Here is a 26,256-nt window from a genome sequence, read left to right on the forward strand (position 1 = left end):
TGTTGAGCAATGAAGAGTTTTATACTACACTCAACACAGACCCAACTAAAAGGTTTTTGGGGGAGCTCCAAGATCTTTTAGAACTTGGTGACACCTTATATGTTTTATCAAACAAAGAAAGGCAATATCTGGCATGTGATTCTCCTATTATTCCCATATTCCACCATCTCCCAAAGATCCATAAGTCACTGGAGAACCCCCCGGGGCGGCCCATTGTCTCCAGTATTGGATCTTTGGGAGATGGTGTTTCACGTTATGTGGACAAATTCCTCCAGCCCATTGTAAAAACCTTACCTTCGTTCATTGAAGACACTACAGCGTTGTTGATTTCATTGGAGGATGTGTCTTGGAAGGAGGGATACCGATGGGTCACCATGGACGTCACATCATTGTACACTATTATTGAACACGAGCACGGCCTAAGGGCCATTAATCACTATTTGCAACTCTCTACACTTTCTATAGCACAGATCACGTTTATCACTGATTCCATTCTTTTTTTACTCACTCACAATTATTTCCTTTTTGATTCACAATTTTTTCTTCAAAAACAGGGCACAGCTATGGGGACATCTTTTGCACCCTCATATGCTAATCTTTTCATGGGTTTATGGGAGTCTATTAATATCTATGGTAGCACTAATTTGTTTCGTTCCAATATCATCTTTTACAAACGTTTTATTGATGATTTGATTTTCATTTGGGAGGGTGATCTTAACAGTCTTCACACGTTCATACAAACTCTGAATAATAATAATATAAATCTTCACTTCACATTTCAAACCGACACTGTTAATATCAATTACCTTGATGTGACCATCCATGGTGATCCCATGACGGGTATACAAACTGATATATATACAAAACCACATGCCAGAAATTCATATCTTCATGCCAAAAGTAGCCATCCTAAGGCATTGATACGTGGGATCCCTAAGGGACAATTCTTGCGTTATAAACGTCTCTGCTCAGACCCAGAAACCTTTTTGAAACATTCCAAGACATTAAGTACCAAATTTTTGTCCAGGGGATATAATAAAGTTGATGTAGATGTGGCCCTTCTGAATGCTAAAACTGTGGACCGTGTTGACCTATTAAAAAAGAAAGCTAAAGATAAACAAATAAACTTTCAGGACACTCCATTGTTTATCACAAAATTCAGTAAACAGGTGTCACAAATCAGACAGATAGTGTCCAAACACTGGAACATACTAAAATTGGATAAAGATCTAGATGTGTTTACAACACATGGTCCCAAATTTGCTTTCAGAAGGGCCAATACATTAGCCTCATCCATTTTGAGAAGCATGTACAAATCTCCAAGCCAACCTCGAATTAGCAACATACCTAAAGGTTTTTTCAGATGTGGATTTTGTAAATGTTGTAAATTTGCTACATCAACAAAAAGAGTACACACGCTGTTTCCAAACAGCAAATATAGAATCAACACATTTATTAATTGTCAAACAAGCTACATTGTTTATGTTATCACATGTGGATGTCAACAGAAATATGTGGGAAGAACCATTAGATCTTTATATATTCGTATCTCAGAACATGTTAGATTAATAAATAAAAAAGATTTATTACATCCACTATCAAAACATTTTGTACAATGTCCACTTGGTGGACTTAAGAATTTCTCATTCTTTGGGGTTGAACACGTCCCCTCTTACATTAGAGGAGGCGATAGATTGAACAGATTGAACAAAAAAGAGATGTCATGGATATTTTCCATGAATACATTACAACCTCACGGACTCAATGTTGAATGGGAGCTAAAACATTTTCTTGGTGATTAATGAATGCTTATCACTGCATTATGTATATTGTTTTATTGTTTTTCTCTTTCCTCCTTGTTCTTTCCCCCCCATCTTTCTTCTGCCCCCCCTCTCCTCTTTCCCCCCCCCTCCCTTCTCTCCCCACCCCCCTTTCTCTGTTCTTCACCCTTTGTTTCCGCTCTCTCTCCCCCCTCTTTTTCTTCCCCCCGCCCGGTCCTGTCTCTCTTTCCCCTTCTTTACCTCCTTTTTCTTCCCTTTTTTTTTTTTTTCCTTTACGCTTTCTCTTTCTTTCCCCTTCTCACTCCCCCTTTTCCCCCACTGTTCCTCTTAATTTTTTATTTTCTTTTTCTTTTCCTTTACGCTTTCTCTTTCTTTCCCCTTCTCACTCCCCCTTTTCCCCCACTGTTCCTCTTAATTTCTTGCTTCACTTCCCTTTTTTCACATGGTCCAACGTGCTTTATCATATGCTGTTTCTTTATTGTTTTATCATTCAAAGCATTATTACACACAGATTTAATATCAAGTGATTTGTGACTGATAGCTCTTTCTACTATCTTTGGTGAAACTTTATCTTGCTAGTCCGGTAGACTTCATAGAATTAATGTTGTATTTCATTATAAACTTTATTTACATTTGTGCATTTTCTTTTCTTTTAACTCACATGTTTTTAGTTTTTTTTGACCAATTCATCAGAGATTTTGGTTTAGCATATTATGTTTAATTATCTGTATATGTTTTCCTATCCAATGATAAGATTGGTCAATTTTATTACAGCACTGTTTTTAATTTGATGATTATCATTTGCTGTGTTAGGGGTTACACCTGTTACCCATTTGTTTGGGGCTTGTTCACAAGTGTTGTAACTTGCACTGGCTATATATACATCATGCTGTTACAAACGGATCACTCTTTTGACAAAGGCCTGACGGGCCGAAACGCGTCAAGAGGATCCGTTTGCACTTTGTTTCATTAAAGTTTTTTATGAATCACTGATCAGCCTTCTCTGAAGTTCTTGCTCCACGGCTGTGCGGCATCTACACCTCCCCTGGGAGGATTTCCAGTACTCCAGTGCCTGCTGCCTGCACGCCGGGCTGCGTCTGGTGCACCTGCGTCCCCCTGCTACACCCGGATACACCGGCACTGCCGTCGGTCAGGTGACCACCCACCGCGATCGAGCAGATGTAGGGTTGGCGGCAGAAGAAAGTGCTGGTGGGCAGAGAGGATCAAGTCGTCAAGACACATTGCTAGCAGAGGGACATGCAGCATTTCCATACCGGAGGATAGACCAGCCACTTCTCTACATCCCCCAGCTGTAAGTTATCTACTTCTATGTTTTCTCTAACTTTATTGTGCTTATGGTTAGCCAGTTGCAGAGATTTACATTTGTGAAGATTACACTGGGGGACTGTGGCGTTCGTTACCAACATTAACTGTTATTCAAGCACCAGTTCACAGCTGCAGCCATGCTTTCTGAGTGCCTGGTGGGTTAACTTGCTGTTTACCCGTTTCACATCAGCAGTTGGCCCTTGGAAGGTGGAAGGATGCCTCGGTAATTCTCCACTCTCTCTTAGTATACATCAAGGCTAACCACAAGGCCAAAATCTCTTGTCCTATCCATTTCGTGTCCTGCAATTTCATAAATTGATGCAAGACCACATAAAGGCTTCTCGGGGTGTAGCACCCTGAGCGCCTGTGGAAAGCAAAACTCTTGACTACCAATGGCTTTGAGCATCGGTACGCTTAACGTGAATGGCTGTAAGGACGGTTTTCGCAGGTTCCAGGTACTCTCCTTTTTACAGAAGGGAAAGTATTCTGTGAGCTTCCTGCAGGAAACCCATACCACTCCAGAGGCTGAAGCCAGCTGGCATTTGGAGTGGCGAGGCAAGGTCTTTTTCAGCCACCTCACTTCGTCATCTAGTGGGGTGGTGACCCTGTTCTCTGAGTCCTTTCAACCAGAGCTGCTGCTTGCCAAAGCTGTTGTTCCTGGTCGCCTGTTGCATCTCAGGGTCCGGCACGAGGACTACATGTTTAATTTCCTGAACGTGTATGCTCCTGCCACCGGACCCCTAAGAAGGCAGTTCTAATTCAGAATATCTGAATACCTGGAGACAGTTGACGCGGACGAATACGTGGTGCTCGGGGGTGATTTTAACTGTACCCTCAAGGCTCGGAAAGACCGGAATGGTCCGGAGCCACACCCGTGTTCTGCATCGGCCTTGCGGGAGGTCATCACCCGCTACTCCTTAGTAGACGTCTGGCGAGAACAACATCCTGAGGCATCCACTGAGTTCACCCATGTTAGGGTGTTTAGGGGTGAACGGATGTCCTGGTCCCAGTCCTGGATCGACAGGTTGTATATTTCCAGCCACAGCCTTTCAAGAGCCCAGTCCAGTGCCATTAGGCTGGCGCCGTTTTCGGACCACAATTGTGCGTCCGTGACGGTGACGCTGCTACCTGCAGTACCCTCGGCCGCATTTTGGCACTTCAACAATACATTGTTGGAGGACAAGGGGTTTGCGACGTCGGTCCGAGACTTTTGGATGGCCTGGAGAGGTTGCAGGTCAGACTTTGCCACGTTAGAGCAGTGGTGGGACGTGGGCAAGGTTCATCTGCGCCTCGTGTGTCAGGAGTACACCAATGGTGCCAGCGGGCGGCGCAATGCTGAGATCGAGGCCCTCAGGGAGGAGGTGCTCAATCTCGAGAAGCGGTTATCTGTAGCAGGAGACCAATACCTGCAGAGTATGTACGTGGAGAGGAAGTGCGCTCTCCGGGACTTGGAAGATCGGAGAGCTCGGGGGGCGTATGTGCGATCCCGCATCCACTTCCTTCGGGAGATGGATCGCGGGTCGCGCCTCTTCTACGCGCTGGAGAAAAAGAGGGGAAACCGTAGACATATCACCTGCTTGTTGGCAGAGGACGGTACACCTCTGACTGACCCGGAGAGCATCCGAGACAGAACCCGGAGATTCTATGTAAATCTTTTCTCTCCGGAGTCCATCCAGCCAGATAAATGCAGGGTCTTATGGGAGGGGCTTCCCATGGTCGGTGAGGATGGAAGGGAGCGGCTTGAGTTACCATTGACTCTGGCCGAGCTCTCTGAAGCCCTCAATCTCATGTCCCGCGGAAAAACGCCGGGGCTAGACGGGCTGACTGTGGAGTTCTTCCGGTTTTTCTGGGAGATGCTGGGACCTGATTTCACCGAGGTACTAGCGGAAGCCCTGGAGACTGATGAGATGCCCCTTTCGTGTCGGCGGGCAATACTGTCTCTGCTGCCGAAGAAGGGAGATCTCCGCCAGATCTCTAACTGGCGACCGGTCTCACTGCTCAGCACGGACTATAAGATCGTAGCCAAAGCGCTTTCGCTGAGGCTCAAGTCCGTGCTGGCAGAGGTGATTCACCCTGACCAGTCCTATACTGTCCCGGGCAGGAGTATGCATGACAACATCTTTCTGGTCCGGGACCTGATGCACTACGCACAGAGGACTGGTCTATCACTCGCCTTCCTGTCCCTAGATCAAGAGAAGGCGTTTGACAGAGTGGATCACCGTTACCTTATGCAGATCCTGCAGGTGTTTGGCTTCGGCCCACAATTTGTGGGCTTTCTCCAGATGCTGTACGCCTCTGCAGAGTGTCTGGTGAAGATCAACTGGTCCCTGACGGCACCTTTTGTGTTTGGTCGGGGAGTACGTCAAGGGTGCCCCTGTCTGGGCAACTGTACGTGCTGGCCATTGAGCCCTTCCTCTGCCTACTGAGGAGGAGGCTCACTGGGCTGGTGCTGCGGGAGCCCGACATGTGGGTATTCCTGTCGGCTTATGCCGATGACGTGCTCCTCGTGGCCCAGGTCCTAGATGATCTAGAGCGGGCACAAGCGTGCCAAGAGGTTTACACCACAGCCTCTTCTGCTCAGATCAACTGTCCAAGTGCTCCGCAATTCTGGTGGGTCCCTTACAGGTGGACTCCTTTCCCCCCGTGTTTCGGAATGTCTCGTGGGAGAGCGATACTCTCAAGTATCTGGGAGTCTACCTGTCTGCTGCGGAGAACACGGCCCCGGAAAACTTCAATGATCTTGAAGAACGGGTCATTGCTCGTCTGGGGTCATGGGTGTATCTGTTGAGAATGCTTTCCCTCAGGGGAAGAACCCTGGTGATTAACCAGCTGGTGGCCAGTCAGATATGGCACCGGCTGATAGCCATGGGTCCAACCCCCGAATTTATCAACAAGATCCAGAGGAAGTTGATAGATTTTCTCTGGAGGGGGAAGCATTGGGTCTCTGCGGGAGTTGCGTGTCTCCCCTTGGAAGAGGGTGGACAGGGAGTGGTGTGTGTCCGCTCCCAGTTACACACTTTACGCCTCCAATACCTGCAGAGATACCTATTCGCTGATCCGTCTCCGCAGTGGTGCCAGCTGGCGACCAGTTTTTTTCGCCAGCTGCGCAATATGAGGTATGACCGGCAACTGTTTATCATCAGGCCCTAGGGTTTAGGTAGAGACCTCTCGGTGCTGCCGTCATACTACCGGGACTTACTTAAGGCCTGGAAACTGGTCTCCGCGACCAGGAAGGAACAGGCGGTGGGGGTTGATTTCCTCGCCGAGCCCCTGCTGTATAATCCGGCAGTGGGGGCTCGGATGTTGGATTCACCCTCTATTTGCCGCCGGCTAATCCTGGCACAGGTGACCAGAGTCGGGGATCTCCTGGACTTTGAGCGGCGAGACTGGGTTAGGGCAGAGGTGCTCGCGCCCCGTATGGGTCTGCGTACTGCCCGCGTCCCTCATCGTTTGATCCGGGAGATTAAAGATGCCATCCACCCCAACTCACGCACCTTCATTGAGGGGGTATTGCAGACTGGAGAGCCTTGTCAACCTTTTAACCCTAGCTCTCCGGATCTTTGCTTGGAACCCAAACCACGGCAACCCCCTCAGGCTCCTCTTTCCTCCAACCTCAGCAGGTTGGGGGATATGTCCCCGGCATGTTTCCGTGGCATGCCGAGGAAAGACCTGTATTCTCTAGTGCTCCATATAGTGCATTACCTCACCCTTGTCACCCACCCAGATACTATCTGGAGGCGGGTATTCCCTGCGAATGAGGGCGAGAGACCCCGGTGGAGGGAACTCTATTCATCCTTGGTTCCCCGTCCCGCCGGTGATTTGAGTTGGAGGGTCCTCCACGGTGCACTGAGCACAGGAGAATACTTGGCACACTTCACGGACTCCCCCGCCGCCTGTCCCTTCTGTGGCGAGCGGGAGTCCGTGTATCACATTTATTCGAGTTGCGCCAGACTGCAGCCCCTCTTTTCCTTCTTGAGGAGCCTTCTCCTGCGGTTCTGGCTACACTTCTCCCCTCATCTTTTTATTTTTGGGTGCCCAGTGTCCCGGAACAATAAGCCTAGGGATCTCCTGGTCAGCCTGCTCCTGGCATTGGCTAAGGTAGCCATTTGTAAAACCAGGAAGCAGTGTTTGGAGGGGGGGGTTCCAACAAACATCGTGGCCATGTTTCGGGCGCTGGTGCACTCCCGTATTCGGGCAGAGTACTCGTACGCCGAGTCTACTGGGACGGTTTCAGAGTTTGCCTCCCAGTGGGTGTTAGGTGGGGTGCTTTGCTCGGTATCCCCCATCAAGGGTTCTTAAGATTTAACCCTTCTGTTTTAAGTGCACTTCATCAGTGCACTTGTTGGGTTCATTTCATTTTTGTTTGACTGGTTTATCTTTTGTTCTACTTGGCAACAAGTAGAATTGCTGTTTAACTGAATTGGCCGACTTCGCCAGCCAATCAGTTTCAAACCAGATCAAAATAGACCCACTTCTCTCTCTGCTCCTCCCCTCTCTGTCATTGGTGCACCTTCCTTTATAATCCCTGTCCGTCCACTTCTTCCCCGCTCTGCATAGTTCCTGTTTCCCTGTGTGTACCTGTCCTATGCTGTGCTCCCTCTGTGCTCCTGTGAATACCTGCTCCTGTGTTACTTTGGATTTCACTGGCTTTGACCCCTGCTCTCCCTGGACTACTCTGCTCTCTGGTAACCCCTTGAACCCTGCTACGCATACGACTTCGCTGACCTCTGGCTTCATAGGACCTGGCTTGCTCTCTGACGACTCTACTCTCTGGATCCCCTGAACATTGGCAAACGGACACGACTATTCTCACGGACACTCCCAAAGTGTTGCAAGTATATACTAACAACTCTTCCAACGGGCCCAGCAACACTATACCACACTCCGGGCTTGCTCCCACTGCTGTGGGTGTGTGGTATCATACCATTCCCACCTCAGTACTGGGGCCTAACTTGGTCTGCAGGCATACAGGCGTGACATTTGTACTGTAGCTCGGCTATGGACGGATTAAGAACACAATGGCAAGATTCAGAAAATTAACGACTCTGTGGAGAGGGGGTTGGGTGACTCATGCGCAGTAAGCAGCTAGCTCCCATCTCAAAGAGGCTTAGAGTACACGCAGGCGTAGTGAGGCGATTGACGCTCGGCTAGGGACGGAATAAAAACACAATGACTAACTTCAGAAAATGAATGACTCGGTGGAGGTGTCTGTCGAATGACTCTGTGGAGAGGGGGGGTTGGGTGACTCATGCGCAGTAAGCAGCTAAGCAGCTAAATAGCTCCCATCTGAACAAGGATTACACGCAGGCGCAGTGAGGCTTTGAAGCTCGGCTATGGACGGATTAAAAACACAATGGCAAGATTCCAAAAATTAAAGACAGCCGCATAAAGTTCAAAGCTAAAGACATACTTTAATTTCAAAAGTTAGTTCATCATAATAATATACCCCCAAATACAGTACGTAAAAAGCACACAAATCAACCATGTGCAGTCAATTGCACAGGGTCGCAGACAAAAGCTACTGTACAGCACAGATTGAATATCGTAATACAGTAAAATGGTTTTTGCAGGCTTGTGGAGAAAAAAAATTACAATAAAAACATTTTTTTCACTCAATCAAGCACGCAGTGGTGGGCGAAGTTACAGGCGCATGCGCAGTAAATTCTTGCTGTCAAGCAGGAATGTGATTGAAACCAGACACACTTTCAAAGGAATGGTGTGGGAGAGATGTACTGCATTGCACAGAAGATAAGAAGTTGAAATACCCTGCAGTGCAGTTAATTATCCCGAGCGAGGGGAGAGCACCGTATATGCCGAAATGTGACACTGTTACAGTACAGTATACGCCTATGCGTTTCAACAATTTTCAAATGAGACATACTGTACTGTACTGCAGAACAGCACTGCAAATGCATGTATACTTTAAATATGCAAATTTTCAATTAATGCGCACGCACACACAGACTGTGTACTGATGTAGGTTGAACCACGAAGGTATTAGACTTCCAAGACAACAGCTCGCAAACGCCCCCCTGAGTTTTTACACGGCATTGTAGTATTGCAGACAGCGAGAATAAAATGCTAATATCACGAGCGCGAAAATAACGCAGTTCAATCCCGGCGAAAACGACACAAAACCGCACATAACCAGGATAATCTGAAAATCGCGAATCTAGCCGATTTAGACTCAGGTCGGCCGCCACTTTATTATATTCATACGGGACTAGTGGCTGTGCAGTCACACATATCATCTCCCTTTAAGGGTGCGGGACATATTGTGTGGAGTTACTGGACACGGGGTGGGATCACCCGGTGTAGGTGGGAGCGTCCTGCAAGATGCAGTAGTTAGTGTCTCCTCTAGAGAGGGACACCTGTTGATATATGAATAAGTATTGCTACAGTAAAGTCATTGGTTATTTTACATGCGGTGTGTGGAGTGATATATATATATATATAAATATATATATATATATATATATATATTTTTTTTTTGTCCTGCGAGCCACACAGGTATACACAGCAGGTAGTAGCGTCTGTATTCACAGGGAATACCCTTTACAGTTGGAGGCACTGCTGAGATTCAGCCCTGGAGTGCCCTACTCAGTAGTTTACGTTGTATCCCATCAGTCAGCATGTCTGCGCTCACGCCCCAACAAGTGGCTGACTGGGCCGAAAAGCTAGGAGAGCTCCTGCGACACGTAGTCGCCGTAGACAAGGTACCTGCCGATGTATCCATGTTTACTGTCTGCAGCGCAGTAAGGACATTACCTGGTCAGGCGGGCGCCCGCCTCATCAGCAAGCACTACAACATTGACCGGCAAGAAAACACCCTATTGCTGGCCACCGAACAAGCTATACCCCCTGATAGAGGACCACGAGCAGTGTATCTACCAGAGACTTTACCGCAAGGGTGCCCTCTAATTTACCCTGGAACCGTTTCCAGTCACGTAACTTCCCTTACCAGACATGCGGGTTGGGAAGACAAAGATATGGCCGCCAGTACACCCATCAGATCAGACATATCTCCACCCCGAGTGACCTTCTCTTCTGATGCTAGGCAAGGGGCCACCAGCTGGGTCGGTATCCCGCCAACATCACCGGTCCCTAGCCGTATAGTGAACAGCTCCACCCCAACCTCTAACAGTCAGGGAGCGAAGATCTCAAGTTCCTTAGACAGTGGCGGCTCCATGCTAGGAGTGACATTCCCGCAGCTTGTGGAAGCGATAACTACGTCCGCCCAATCCCAAAATTACAGGAAGTTGAAGGCGTTTTCAGGAATGGTTCCTGTCCCCGCAGGCGAGGAAAGCATCGAGTCTTGGAAGGAACACACCCTCAAGGTGATTGATGAATGGCCCTGCTCTGAAACGGTCAGACGTTAGAGAATCTTGGAAATCCTCTGACCCCCAGCAGCCACCATGGTCAGTGCACAGCGCGACCAAGACCCTGATCTCTCTGCTCATCAGAAGAGGAGAGTGAGCTGTGGTTCAAATATTACGGTCTCTGACAGAAGGTGAAGGAAGACCTGTCAGATTTCCTTCAACGAATCCAGCTAGTCCTGTGGAAATTGCGAACTTGCGGCCTCATCCTAGCTTCAGAGATGGACGAATACTGGCGCAAGCAGTTCCTCCGAGGGGCCATTTCCACGCATCACATAGTGATCATGATCAGGTGCTCACTAATGGAGGGGTCTCCCCCTACCTTCATGGACATTTTGGGGATCGTCAAAGGGCATGAAGCCTATACCAAGCTGCATACAGGCACCAAGGTCAAAGAGCCCCCTGCGAGTGACATCCCGGGAGCCTCCGCTCGCCGGATCAAGAAACCTATCAAAGAGGAAGAGGAGCCACCCAAGTCGCCCTCGACGAAAGGCCGGACTTCGGGGAGATCCTCCCCCACTTACCCAAGACGACTAGATCCTAAAGATATCGTCTGCTATGGTTGTGGACAGAAAGGCCATTTCTCCAGAGAGTGCCCGGATGGGGGCACCCAAGAAAAGAAAACGCCCAGTAAAGGAAGCTCGGCTAGGTCCATGATCTGTCGGATACAGACCACAGAAACCAAGACTTCCGAGGCCACCACTGCGCCTTCCGAAGCTCCTACTGACCTAAGTCCAGACGATGGAATTCCGGCCGGGGATGGTTACTGTCAGGTAGGCCCCTCTGCCATCATGTGTGTGGTAGTAGAAGGAGCCTATGCCTCTGCTTTACTGGACACCAGGTCCCAAGTGATCATAATCTACCGACCATTTTACGACCAACACCTTAAGCACTATCCCCTGCGGTCATATGAAGGTGAGGGGGTTGAGTAATGAAGATTACCCCATCGATGGGATTGTGAGAATTCAACTGGAGATACTTCAATTGAATACCGATAAGAAACATCCCATGCATGTGGAGGCAATGGTATGCCCGAAGCCTCAAGGACAGTGTCAGTACCCGATCATCTTGGGAACAAATACGGATATAGTGCGAGCCGTAATCAGAGCCTACCTGAAAGAGACCAATGAATTGCCACTGGCCAATCCACTACTTGACCCTGTACTGAGAGAGGAGTGCAACAGAGTATATGCCTTAGAGCGTCACGGGGACCTATACAATCGTCAATGCGGACTGATGACCATTTTACCAGGGGGAGTGCAACGCATGGCCATCTGGTTGTGGTATCCCGACCGAGATGAGACCGATCATCTGTTCTCTCTGGAGAGTACCCCTGAGGAAGAGACCCAGAGAGGGTATAGGGTAATACCTGAAGTGAGAGAGTGGACGACCAAAATTCCTCTACGAACCTACGTGTATGTTCAAAATATCTCGCCATTCCCGATGGACATTGATGCAGGACAAAGTTTGGGCAGCATATATCCCGTCAGCCCGGTAGAAACAGTGCCCCAGGTGAACGCCGCTGCAGTGGGTGAGCAGTTAGTCGATCTGGATTTCAACTTCAGAGACTCAACGCTGCCAACTGACTGGAAGGATTGACTGACGGCCAAGCTGAATGAAAGAAGGACGGTATTTTCCACCAGCGAGATGGATGTGGGCCGCAGTCGCAGCGCCCAACACACCATTAGGTTGAGTGACGCCACTCCGTTCCGTGAACGCTCTCGTCGCATCGCCCCCAGGGATGTGGACGATGTAAGGAACGTCCTGAAGGAAATGGAGACCTCTGGGATATTAACGGAGTCTCGGAGTCCTTATGCATCACCCATAGTGGTGGTAAGGAAGAAGAATGGATCTGTAAGATTGTGCGTCGATTATCGGACTCTGAATAATCGTACGGTACCCGATCAATACAACATTCCTCGCATTGAAGAAATCCTGAATGCTCTAACCGGGAGCTAATGGTTTAGCGTACTCGACTTGCGATCTGGGTACTACCAGGTACCTATGAGTGAAGAGGACCAGGAAAAGACAGCCTTCGTCTGCCCCCTGGGCTTCTACCAATTTACGCGTATGCCCCAAGGTATATGTGGAGTTCCTGCTACCTTCAAGCGACTGATGGAGAAAACAATTGGGGACATGAACCCTCGGCAGTGTCCTGTCTACCTGTACGACATCATTGTCTTCGGGAAGACCCTGGAAGAGCACGAAGAGAGGCTGCTGAAGGTGATAGACCGTCTTGGAAAAGAAGGATTGAAGTTATCCCTCGACATCTGTCGGTTTTGTCACACCTCGGTGACCTACGTGGGACACATCGTGTCTGCTCAAGGAATTGCTACCGATCCAGCCAAAGTAGAAGCAGTAGTGAACTGGCCGCGTCCCGAGAATGTCACGGAACTGCGATCATTCCTGGGTTTCTGTGGGTATTACCGTCGCTTTGTGGAAAGGTACTCTAGTCGAGCTAAACCCCTGAACAATCTGTTGAAGATATACCCTGAAGATACCGGAAGGAAGGCCACGTTGGCCCGTCAACCGTTTGGCGATAATTGGACGTCCGAGTGTGAGCAGGCCTTCCTGAACTTGAAGAAAAGCCTGACTGAAGCACCAGTGCTTGCGTATGCCCATCCAGAACAACCATACACTCTGCGTGTGGATGCCAGTCTCAATGGACTGGGCGCTGTCTTACATCAGAAGCACCCAGAGGGTCTTCGGCCGGTAGCCTACATCAGCTGCAGTCTGACACCCAGTGAACAGAAATACCCTGTTCACAAGCTAGAGTTCCTGGCTCTCAAATGGGCGATCACAGAGAAACTTCATGATTACCTCTATGGTGTTACGTTTGAGGTAAGGACGGATAACAATCCCCTCACGTACATCAATACATCCGCCAAGTTGGATGCAGCAGGGCACCGATGACTGGCAACCCTATGTAACTACAGATTCTCTCTGAAGTACAAGCCGGGGCCTTTGAACACTGGAGCTGATGCTCTATCACGACGACCAGGATTAAGTGCTACCCCCGATAATGATGAATGGGAAGAGATCCCGGGTCTGGGATGCGAGCAATGTGTAACATAGCGGCCGTCATCAATGATCAGGTGGCCTTCTCCAAACTACGAATTGCAGATTCGTTAGGATGCCAGCCGCAGGCTATTCCCGCCGCCTACTGCGATCCCAAGGGAATGAACATAACCCATAAAAAAGTCATAAAATTGGAAGATTTTGTGGACTATCAAATAAGAGATCCAGTAATCAGCATCATTCGGCAAGCTGTTCAGAGAAAGAATCCCGCTCTACTGAAAACTGCTCCCCGAGACCTGATCATGTGGCTAATGCGTGAGGTGGACAAGTTCGAGATACACAATTGCTTGCTCTATAGGGTAGTCCAATATCACAACCACCCTGATAGGCGACAACTGGTTCAACCCCAAAACTTGAGATATATGGTGTTGAAGTATCTACATGATGAGCATGGGCACCTCGGTGTAGAGAAGACTTTTTGGTTAGTCCGAGACCGTTTCTTCTGGACTAAGATGCGGGAAGCGGTGGAACAAAACTGCCGCTGTTGTTCCCGGTGCATGCAACGCAAGACTTTGCCTACCAGAGCAGCACCCATGGCCCATCTCAAGAGTTCTGGTCCAATGGACCTGGTGTGTATGGACTTTTTGTGTATTGAACCTGATAACCGAGGAATCTGTAACGTGCTGATCACGGACCATTACACCCGGTATGCGCAGGCCTTCCCCACAAAAGACCAGAAGGCCATCACAGTCACAAAAATACTATGGGAGAAGTTCTTCGTTCACTACGGTCTTCCAAACCGACTTCACTCCGACCAAGGGCGGGATTTTGAGAGCACTCTGATCCGAAAATTACTCAAAATGCTGAACATCGCCAAATCCCGGATGACTCCGTACCACCCCGAAGGAGAGGCTTTGCCTGAACGATTCAACAGGACCTGCTCGGAACCCTGAAGGGTGCGCAGAAAACGGAATGGAGTCGTCACGTAGAAGCTTTGGTACACGCGTACAACTGTACTCGCCATGAGTCCACTGGATTCTCCCCATACTTCCTCATGTTTGGGCGGGAGGCAAGACTCCCAGTAGATGTGCGTCTTCGAGTATCAACGGATGGGATACACAATGCTACCCATTTCAAGTATGTGCAAAGGCTAAAGGACAGTTGGCAGCAAGTTTACCAACAGGCTGAGAAGTCTACAGCTAAACTGAATGCTGGCAATAAGAGACGATATGACAATAAAGTCAAGTATCGGGAGCTATGTCCTGGGGACGCTGTGTTGCTTCGTAATCTGGGAGTCCCCGGAAAACATAAACTGGTGGACCGGTGGAGAGACGGTGTATATGAAGCAGAGTCACAGATGCCCGGCCTCCCGGTCTATCGCATCAAAGACACTGACGGCCGGGTAAAGGTTTGGCATCGTAATCACCTTCTACCCATCCCCCAAGTGGGAGACAAAGAAGCAGAAATACTGGCCACACCGCTCAACGGTGGGTCCGACTTATCAGAGATGGGTCAAGAGACAGTAAATAACGAAACCCACTCTGAAACTCCTGAAGACCCTATGGAAGGACCCTCTCAAAGGAACTATTCCACAGAAGGAGCATCTCCCAGAGGAGCTACGGGTAAAGGGCCCCGTAGGCCAACGCCTACTAAGGTGACACCAACAGGCCAGCCTTTGGACCCACAGAGCCCGAGCTTTGTACCCAACAGAGACTGTTCAGAGACATTTCTCCCCTCAAGGGAAGAGGCTGAGCCTCAGGACTGTACTTATTACTCCCCAGAGGGAGTTGCTGAAGAACAGCTCCGTAGGAGCCAAAGAGTCAGGTACCCTCCAAATCGGGTATCCTATGATTAAATTGGGGCACCCCATTATGAGGCTCAGCAGTGGTCTCGGAGAAAAATCCAATCTGTGATTGTGATGCTCACAGAATTGTGCAACATCGTATAAAGTCAATGCGAATGTGCTAAGTTATATATTGAACTGCATTTTTAGTATATAATTTCTGTACATGGTTGAGTTGTGTCCCAAGCAAGGACGTTGGGTTTTTTACCAGGGGGAGGATGTAGCCATGTCCCCCTTTCAGTGCGCACCCCCCCCCTTCCCGGTACTCACAGCAACCGCTCTTGGAGAGGTGCGGGGGCGTGTGCGAGCATAGCGTGCCTCTTTCTGGAATGCGGCCGGTCGCCTGGGACACGTGCGGCCCGTTGCTAGGGCCACGGTCGCGTTGCAGAGCTCCCGGCGGCTCTCGGTGCAGGGCGCCGCCATTTCCAGTTGCGTTGCGCATGCGCAGTGAGAGCCAAGCGCCGGGAGGCCCACAGACAGCTCGCGCATGCGCGGTGATCGCGCGAACGGCATGGCCAATCAGGAGAGGGCTCACAGAAGGGACTACATCTCCCATGAGCCTCAGGAGCGCCACGTGACCCCGGGGAGCCAATAGGGCTACAGCATGTCCCTGCAGAGGAGAATAGATACTTTTCGCAGGGTTTGGAGCACATTAGTCGGCGTCAGGAGCAGCTAGGGGAAGGAGGTAGGGTGCAGGAGTCAGTGACTCCCTGCACTATGCCAGCAGCCCCCTAGGCCCCAGACCAGGCCCTGAATCACCAGTAGTATTGAGTGTTGTAGGGACAGGCCCCAGGTTAGGGACCCTGCCCCTTGCTACCCAGAGTCAGTTAGGGACACAGCGGACGCTACGCGTCCATCCAGAGGTTTGGGCTCAGACCTCCGCTGCCGCTACAGCAGCCATCCGGGTGGGATCGCCCCGGACGGTAGTTCCTGTATTCGTCAGCCTTCGATCCTTTGTGAAGCTCCTTGGCAGGCCCGGGCACTGGAGTGCCCGGCAGGTAACCATCACCAAGTGCACCAACGATCCTACATATATATTACATTCATAAGGGACTAGTGGCTGCGCAGTCACACATATCATCTCCCTTTAAGGGTGTGGGACATATTGTATGGGGTTACTGGACACGGAGTGGGATCACCCGGTGTAGGTGGGAGCGTCCTGCGAGACACAGTAGTTAGTGTCTCCTCTAGAGAAGGACACCTGTTGATATATGTATAAGTATTGCTACAGTAAAGTCATTGGTTATTTTACATGCGGTGTGAGGAGTGATATATATATATATATTTGTCCTGCGAGGAACCACTCCTCCTCTGGCGGGAGCCATCGCAGGTGGAGGCGTTGCACCACGAGATTGTGTTATATGTATGTACCCCAGGCTCCCCGAGCAGAGGCTTGGGCTCCTGAGAGCCACACAGGTATACACAGCAGGTAGTAGCGTCTGTATTCATAGGGAATACCCGTTACATAAAAATCTAAATACAATTTCATTGACAAAACGCAAATAAATTTGACTTATAACGCGCGTGCTCGGCACACATCCCCTGTATTAGCTATTTGCACTAAGTGTGAATTCCTTGTGTGTACACTGGCGACACACTTTATTCGAGCTCGGCTAGTCCCACGAATTCGGGTATACCCGGGTGTATTGAGGTTTGTGACTGTTTTCTGCCCGAGTATATTGGGTTATTTTCCAAGCAGGGATTGAAGCATTTTATTCCCGCTGGCTGCAATACTGCACAGTATATATATATATACTGCATTACAATTCATGAATTTATGCCATCTGGTAGACACGCGAAGCATTGCAGCCTATTAAATCCTAATCATTATCATTTAACAGATCAGCCGCCCGTCAGCCAGGCATGAACCCAGGCTGGGAAGGCAAACGCAACGGGGCTTGTCAGAGGTGAGGAGCGGCGCATTCCAGGTATCTGCCAGGTACATACTGGGTATTTGCTCGAATAAAGTGTGTCGGTGCAGTATGTGTGTCAATCAGTGTGTGTGTGTGTGTGTGTCAGTCACTGTGTTTGTGTATGTGTGTCAGTCAGTGTGTGTGTGTATGTGTGTCAGTCAGTGTATGTGTGTCAGTCAGTGTGTGTGTGTGTGTATGTGTGTATGTGTGTCAGTCAGTGTGTATGTGTGTCAGTCAGTGTGTATATGTGTGTCAGTCAGTGTGTGTGTGTGTGTATGTGTGTCAGTCAGTGTGCATGTGTGTGTGTGTGTGTGTGTATGTGACGGAAGCTTTGAGGCTATAATAATACACACCAAATATAACTGGGTTGAACTGAACGAGACTTAGATTTGATAAAATATAATTTATTCCTTGAAAAAGGGGAACACACGAGATTATACAAATAACAGACAAAATATGGACACTTACTTAAAGGTTAGAACAAGAAAAGCCATCAGGATACAGGATGGGCCATTTCTTCCATAATTCAGTTTCAGATGTTGACATCACAGCAATACATAAAGATCATGCATGAAGACACGAAAGACATTTGAGTAAGGGCTGACTCTGGTTTAAATACCATTTCAAACCCATCTCTTAACCCTAGATGCCGAGGTGGCTAGCAAAAATCTCTTTGAAGCAGATTTTGGCTTCCATTGGAAGTGTGAAGTTCCTTGGTTCCTGCCCCCAGTATAAACAATTAGGGCAGTTACCTTTTGATCACTGGCCTATGCTAATTCTTGCAGGATGCTCTCCCTGCCCTATTAGTATAGAAGATGGGGGTCTGCATTTTCAGAGCAGATCCAAAATCCATATACACTGTAAATAACTTAATAACTTCAGTTCAGAAGTACTTACTGGCACGCGAGGCATATTAATACATTCCGTCACGCATGACGCTCCCAATTAGACTAAATATTACCGTGTAATACTAAAATTAAGAGAGATATTAATATCTGTCTCTTAGGACCGGCTAAACATCAGGTGTCTGTAATCCTTATGTGCGAATCGGTCCCACGAAAACACATATGTAGCTTTTAGCACGTTCAGCCGAGGACATCTCATAATATTCTTATATTTAATAAGATCACTCATTCTGTAGCCCCACTCCTAAATCAGGGGTGTCAGGCAGGATACTATGGTTTGTAAGTGTGAGTTATAACACTCACAAACCACTCCAGCTTCCTGCAAACAGGTAGAGTGGCTGAGCCTTTGATCAGGGGTCTGCTTCCTAAACATTTGGTAGCTCTACTGACCATTTGCATTTAGTAGGCAGGCATCTGTGAGGGTAACTTAAACAAAGGGCTATAATCACTATTCAACTATTAACCCTTGCCCTCCCGGATGGATCCCAGTGTTTGTGTGGTGCAGACACGGGAACAGAAACAATACATTTTTACAGGGGAATAAACATTTGGATACTGAAGCAAGGTAAAAAACACATTGCTAGACCTCAGTCCAGTTAACCCCTTGCCTCCCAGGTGAGAGTAGAGGGGGGGCCAAATGGGATGTAACCCCTTTAATCCCGGGCCAAATCCCCTCTCTCTTGACAGTGTATATGTGTGTCAGTCAGTGTGTGTGTGTGTATGTGTGTCAGTCAGTGTGTGTGTGCATGTGTGTCAGTCAGTGTGTGTGTGTGTGTATGTGTGTCAGTCAGTGTGTGTGTGCATGTGAGTCAGTGTGTGTGTGTGTGTGTGTGTGTCAGTCAGTCAGTGTGTGTGTGTCAGTCAGTGTGTGTGTGTGTGTGTGTGTGTGTGTGTGTGTGTGTGTGTGTGTGTGTGTGTGTGTGTGTGTGTGTGTTTGTGTGTGTGTGTCAGTCAGTGTGTGTGTGTGTGTGTGTGTGTCCTGCTGCAGCCAGCCCCCCGGCGACAAGTTAACAACCTTCCCTCCCTCACCGGACCGGAGAAGGAGCTTTTCCTTCCTCCTCCTGCCCCGTCTGGCGGTGCTGCGTGATAGGGGGAGATACTCAGTGCCACTACCGGCCGGGTTACCACACTCCCCCACCCCCCTCCGCAATTCTGCACCCCACATGACTGGGGGGAGAGCTCCCATTGTCCGCGCATGCTAACCAGGAAGTGCCCGTGTCTGCCTGGTGCTGGAGGGCAAAGCGGAGGCCTCGGCTATCACAGCCGCCATGAGCTTGCCGGCGCTGCGGGAGTGGGAAGACCTGCAGGAGCACTACCAGGAGATCCAGGTCAGTGTGCTGCTGGGCCTGCACCCGCTGGGGGCAGATAGTGGCTGCGCGCCACCCCCTCCACACTCCTCTCACGGTGATTGGAGTCAGTGGCGCCATCACAACTGCGCATGCGCATCATGGCAGCGGGCAGCAGGCGGGGAACGGCGGCCGTTAGGAGCGGTGCCGGTGGCTATCGCCGCCGAATATGTCAGCGGCCATGTGGGGGGTGTGGCGGCCATTAGGAGCGGCGCCGCATCTGATTTTTTGAGCGGTTGGGATCATGTCAGTGTTGAGGTCGGGCTGAGCCAGAACACAGCCCGGCCTCAACTGCCAGCACTGACGTCACATCCGTTTAATTTCTGTCTCCACAATCCATTTTTGCCCCAGTTCGAATGAGGTGCCACTAAAGAGGTTTCACTTCAAAAATGGGACTGTCCCGGCTAAACTGGGACAACTGGTCACCCTATCAATGGAGTGTATTATGTCAGATATCTGATAACTCTGTACTGCTTTACAGGCAGGAAATTTTAATTTTATATATATGTAATGGGTATTCCCTGTGAATACAGACGCTACTGATGCTGTATATTACCTGTATAGCTCTCAGGAGCCTAAGCCTCCGCTCAGGGAGCCTGGGGTACATACATATAACAATCTCGTGGTGCAACGCCTCCACCTGGGAGGGATCCCAACGGAGTGGAAGGAGGTCCTCACAGGAAACAATCACGATAAGCACACGGGTGTAAAACAGGACTGGCTTTACTCACATATGCACATAACGTATACTCTATACCAATCACATTCAATGTTAGCGCTGCAGTAGGATATAACGTAACTCCCACTCCCACCCCCGTGTACCACCACACCGTGTCCACAGTATAACCCCCCTTGTCCCGTGGTAAGTGCTATCACTATGTGCGAGTACTCGTGTGGTGCATGTGCTTAACGATACCCGGAGGGCGGTCCGCAAGGCAGAGGGGGACCTGCTACATATATATATATATATATATATATTTTGACAAAAAAAACAAAAAAGCAGCGCCTATAGGGGTAAATTAGTGTGGTGTATAAATATATAATCTATTTAATTGTGTGTAATGAAACGACTAAGTGCCTATCCTAGTGGGTATATGTGAATCAATTATATAAATGAATCAATAGTATAAAGTGTGCTAAAATATATTCATTAATAAATACCGATTAGTGATATGTGACACCCAATATAGATGCAATAAACAGGGTTATATATACAATGAAAAGGATAATATAATATGAAATATATAAAAATGAAAAACAATAAAAAAAGAGTGATACCAGTCCTCAATTTGATTGTCCAATAAAATTGAAAAATAAAAATAAAAATGCAAATGGTGTTGGGGGTCTCCGGCTGCTCTCAAAGTATTAACCACATCCGAAAGGAATCTGCAGAAGAAAGAGAGGAGAGAGCGCACACCCCATAGCGTAAAAACGTAAATTTATTGAGGGGAGGGGGAGGGGGGGATAAAAAATGCACTCACAAGGGTACAAGTTTTAAAAGCATATTGTGATATAATCACCACCATCCGGTAACTGCAACAGGTGCTGGAATAAATCCTCGGTCCCAAGATGGTATTGAACCACGTTGTTTGTAGGATGTCCTGGGCTTGGTGATGATATGAAACGATTTCCAACGATACCAGGAACACACCGCCCTGCCTGGAGTTCTCTGCGATAGCCGGCGCTCAAATCAGTTGGAAGCTGCGCTCCGTGATGACGTAATGTCCTTGTGTGCGTGATTGCGCTCCCTGACGCGTTTCGTCACACACGGGTGACTTTTTCAAAGGGTTGTGAGACAGAGTGATATGTCCGCATATATATACCCTAATGGATAATTAATAGTCCCTACAAGCAGCTGGGTAAACTCGTTAAAGTCATAGGAGCTTAAGTGGCTTTCAGGTGAATTAGTTCTTATAATGAGAGAGACACATGAATACATATATTAAATACCATATATTGATAAGAGCCGTTAGATTCTATCTATACTCTGAAGAGTACATAAACCAGATTATGCAATCAATATCAATTCGCAGTGGACATGACAATGTAAACAATTTAAAGAAAATTTAAAGAAAACATAAAGAAAATACATAGATTACAAATGGCACTTATAAATCATGAAGGTGTTAAACTATATGGATGTTGCCCAATAGGGAATTAATGCAAATGTGAATAATTACCCAGATTTAACAAGTGCCAATGATAATGCAAATAATAACAGGTGATAATAATAATCTATTAATCCTAAAACATCTATTATAACTTAAAAACCATGTCTCCTGCTGGTCTGAATTTGGAATTTGATTTGAAACCTTTTCTATAATGTTACTTATGCCCTGTTTCTTGTTTCCACAATAGATTTCATCTATTCCTATGAATCAACTATGCTTTATAATTAGCTAGTTTCCCTGTTCTGACTCATATTGTTTTACTTACTGCCTATTTATTTCATATATACCTGTTTTTATGTTTATATTTTTATAATGTTTATTTAAACATTTTTTATATCTATGCATTAGCATTTTTAAAGATACATTTCTGCATTAAATTTTCAACATTGATTGATTGTATTATTTTTTGGACCTCTGCATATGTAAGATGTAGAGGGATTAATTACATGTCTCTTTCTATCTCATGTGTATCCACTCAGTATAATCGTTAACCCAATTAAAATCTAGTTAGCCATTCACCAATGGGAACTAAGTTAGGGGTATATATGCATCCCACACCCATCACAAAGTCACTCCTGATGAAATCGATGAGATGAAACGCGTAGAGTGACGTCTGTACTACTGGCCGGAACCCCTAGAAGCCGATGACATCACTTCCTGTGCAGTTGGAACGCAAACCAGTGACACGCACGCCACGGAAGGAGGGGAACCAGATACACCATCTATCCGGCTGCTGAGATCCACTGCGTGTGATCGAAATGCTTTTAAACTTTTGAAATCATGTGAGTGTAATACCTTTCACTTACCTTTTATAAATCCTTGGTATACAGTCTGCGCTATGTCCAGTCTTTTTTTCTAAGGTCTCTTGGATTCTATATGGGGCTGAGATTGATTTCCTGAATACAGTGTGACATCCATACTCTGGGAAAGATACCTTTACGTGCCTTTAACCCTCTCACACTTGTGAGTACATCTGCATTAGATCAGCCAATTTATTTAATTTGTCACAGCAATATTGCACTATCTATATACATTTTTGTTTTCACATATCCCTGCGCTTCCCGGAGATTCATCCCCATGTATCTATATACAGCAGTTAAGCCCCATGCAGTCTATGCTGGTCTGATATTTATAAATGTAATAAATCTGAACCCTAGGGTCCTGTATGTTGTTGAATTTAATAAGGTAGGTAACTGATCGTAATATCTGGGGTATTTATATACCACTATATAGGACAAAATAGTCTCAAGGAGCTTACAAAAAATATATAAACACAGGACATGTATATATATATATATATATATATATATATATATATATATATATATATATATATATATACATACACACATGTATAATGATTGTATGATAATTAGTATACACATATGTACAATATGAAAATTATATATATATATAAAATATATATATATATAAAAAGAAATAAATAATATATAAGAAAAAAATATATTAATAAAATAAATTTTATGTAAAAAAATGGAAAAATATATGTGTCAAATATTGTATATGAAAATATATAAAAAAAAAAATATTTATAAAAAAATTATATAAAAATTTATATGAAAAAATATTCTAATTGAATAATGACCAAAGCTTCAAAGACAAGGATGGATCTAGGTGAGATCCAGACAAAGAGATGGCAGAGGATACAGAGGGGGACAATGAGCAGCAAGGGGTGTCCGCGGGAAGAACTATACTAAAGTACTAACATCCAGGCATTCATTCAATCCTCCAGGGGTCAGGTTCCCTAACTGGTGGATCCAGAATGTTTCTCGCCTGCAGAGAGTTTTGAAACGATCACCCCCTAAGGCACAAGGAGAAATGGACTCAAGTCCCATGATGGTCAGTGATTTAGGATCCTGACTATGATGTGATTTAAAGTGTCGTGAGACGCTATGCGAATTTAGGCCCTTGATCACATTTCTCCTGTGCTCCAGGAAGCGGGTACAAAGTGACCTAGTGGTGCGGCCTACATATTGTAGACCGCATCCACACTGGATCAGGTATACAATATATGTACTAAGACAATTTACTGAGGTATTAATTATATGTATTGTTCCTCTGCTGACAGAACAAAACTGGGATTTTTTAAGAATGTGTCTGCAGGTGATACATCTGCTACGTCCACATGGGTGATTACCTAAAAGGCCTGGACGAATAGCAACTTGGGATGTATGTGCTGACCTCAGTTTGGTGGGAGCCACAAGACTCTTAATGTTCCTAGCCTTCCTATAGACTATAGCAGCTTTCTCTGGTATAGTAGCTTTCAAATGGGGGTCACATCTGAGGATACTACAATGGTTTCTCAAAATTGCATTAATGGATCTAAAGGACTGATTGAATGTAGTTATAAACCTGACTGTGGATGGTCCTGTTTTCATATGTTCAATCGGAGCATCATAACTTGAACGTACCCCCCTACCTGATTTAGTTTTAGATTTCTTCAGTAGAGCTGACCTCTCCATGGAACTAGTTTTGTTGAGTGAGTCGGAGGCCAGATCTGGATCATAGCCTCTGGATATAATTTTTTCGCCAAGTAGTTTGGACTGATTGGCAAAATCTACATCTCTGGTACAATTTCTCCGCAATCTGTGAAACTGGCCCAAAGGGACATTGTCGAGCCATTGTTTATGGTGATTGCTACACGCATGAACATAACTATTAACAGACACGGATTTAAAGTGCGTGATAGTAGTGATATTAGATTCCGTGTCTGCAGTAAGAACCAAATCAAGGAATACAGTGGATACAGCATTAATTTCGAATGTAAATTTAAATCCAAATTGATTATCATTAAAGGAACTCAAAAGACCAGATAGAACAGACTCCTCACCATCCCAAATAAGGATAATATCATCTATGAAACGGCCATAGTAAACAAGACCCGCTCCAGAGTTGGTGTTTTGCCATACAGAATTCTCCTCCCAGTGCCCTAGGAAGAGATTGGCGTAGCTAGGAGCGAATCTTGTTCCCATGGTCGTTCCACAGATTTGTAAGTGATAGTTTTCTTGAAATAAAAAATAATTGTGAGTAAGGATAAAGTGAATACTATTAAGAATAAAGTGCTTGTGTTTATCTGGAAAAGTTGGATCCCTGTCTAGCCAGTATCTAATCGCTTCAATCCCCTTGGCGTGATCTATGCAAGTATAGAGAGATGTAACATCACATGTAGCCCATAGATAAGTGGATTTCCACTGAATATCTGAGATGGAGTCTATGACATGGAGTGTATCCCTGATGTGGGACCTGAGCATAGCTACATAGGGATGGAGATAATAATCCACATACTGGGATAAACTCGACATCATAGACTCCACCCCAGAGACTATGGGCCTGCCAGGGGGATTGAGCAGGGATTTGTGAATTTTGGGTAAATGATAAAAAATGGGAGTGCGTGGATGTGTGGAATACAAAAACTTAAATTCTGCTTTCGATATAATACCATCACCCAGTGCTGTGGTTAGGAGTTCCTTCAAAGATAATTGATAGCCGTCCACTGGATCAGCCTCCAACAAGGTGTAGGAGGCAGAGTCACCCAGGAGTCTGCGCGCCTCTAGGAGGTACGCAGATAAGTCCTGTATGACTATGCCTCCCCCCTTGTCGGCCTGTCGAATAACAATCTCATGGTTGGCCTTTAGCTTGTTCAATGCGTCCAACTCACCTTTGGATAAGTTATGATTGAGTTTTGTAGATTTTGAACACAATGACTCGAAGTCACGGAGTACCAGATTGTAGAACGTGTCCACAAATCCCCCCTTGGATTGGTAAGGGAAGAAGACTGACCTTGGTTTAAATGGTGAGTGTATAATACTCAGATCTTCTTCCAAGTCTACTTCCACAGACCTGATGGGATGAATGGGCAGCTCCAAATCTTCTATTAATGCTGATGATCCTGACGTGGAATCCGACTCACCCAACAGGGATGTCAATACCTCAATACAGGCCTCTTCCTGTGTATTGAAAACAACAATGGTGGGGTTAGTCAATTTGGTATTCGTATCTTGTATATTATAATGTCTATTCAAAGTTATTTTCCTGATGAAACTATTTAGATCAATAAAGAGTTGAAATGCATTGGGACCTGTATTAGGGGCAAATGAAAGACCCCTCTCTAATAAAGATCTCTCATGATTGGATAAGGTCCCTTTTGACAAATTGAATATGCTACTGGTCTTTGGTAACATTAATCTTCTTCTGTTTTCCTTCTTCCTCTGGACAACCCTACCTGCTCTAACTCCTCTGCTCCTCTTTTTCCCTGACCCAAAGGTCTGTTTGGAGCCTCGCGGTCCCAAAGGGGATATTGTTTGTCTGGATCTCTCCCTTTGGATCTCTTTTCCTGTCTGGGAGCATGGTCTAAAAAATGAGTAGACTTCTGTGTGTTTTTGGGCTCCTTGGACCTGGCACCTTTACCAATGTCCACAGACACCCCGCTCGCTCCCCGCACATCTGGAGTCCCAGATCCCTCACTAAGATCCTCCGGAGGAACTTCTACCTCGAGGACTGAGTACCCATGATCACTCTAGAGATCCCACCCTCAATCATAAAGGGGGTGGGTACTC

Source organism: Ascaphus truei, chromosome 5 (assembly GCF_040206685.1).
Source record: "Ascaphus truei isolate aAscTru1 chromosome 5, aAscTru1.hap1, whole genome shotgun sequence".
Lineage (NCBI taxonomy): Eukaryota > Metazoa > Chordata > Amphibia > Anura > Ascaphidae > Ascaphus > Ascaphus truei.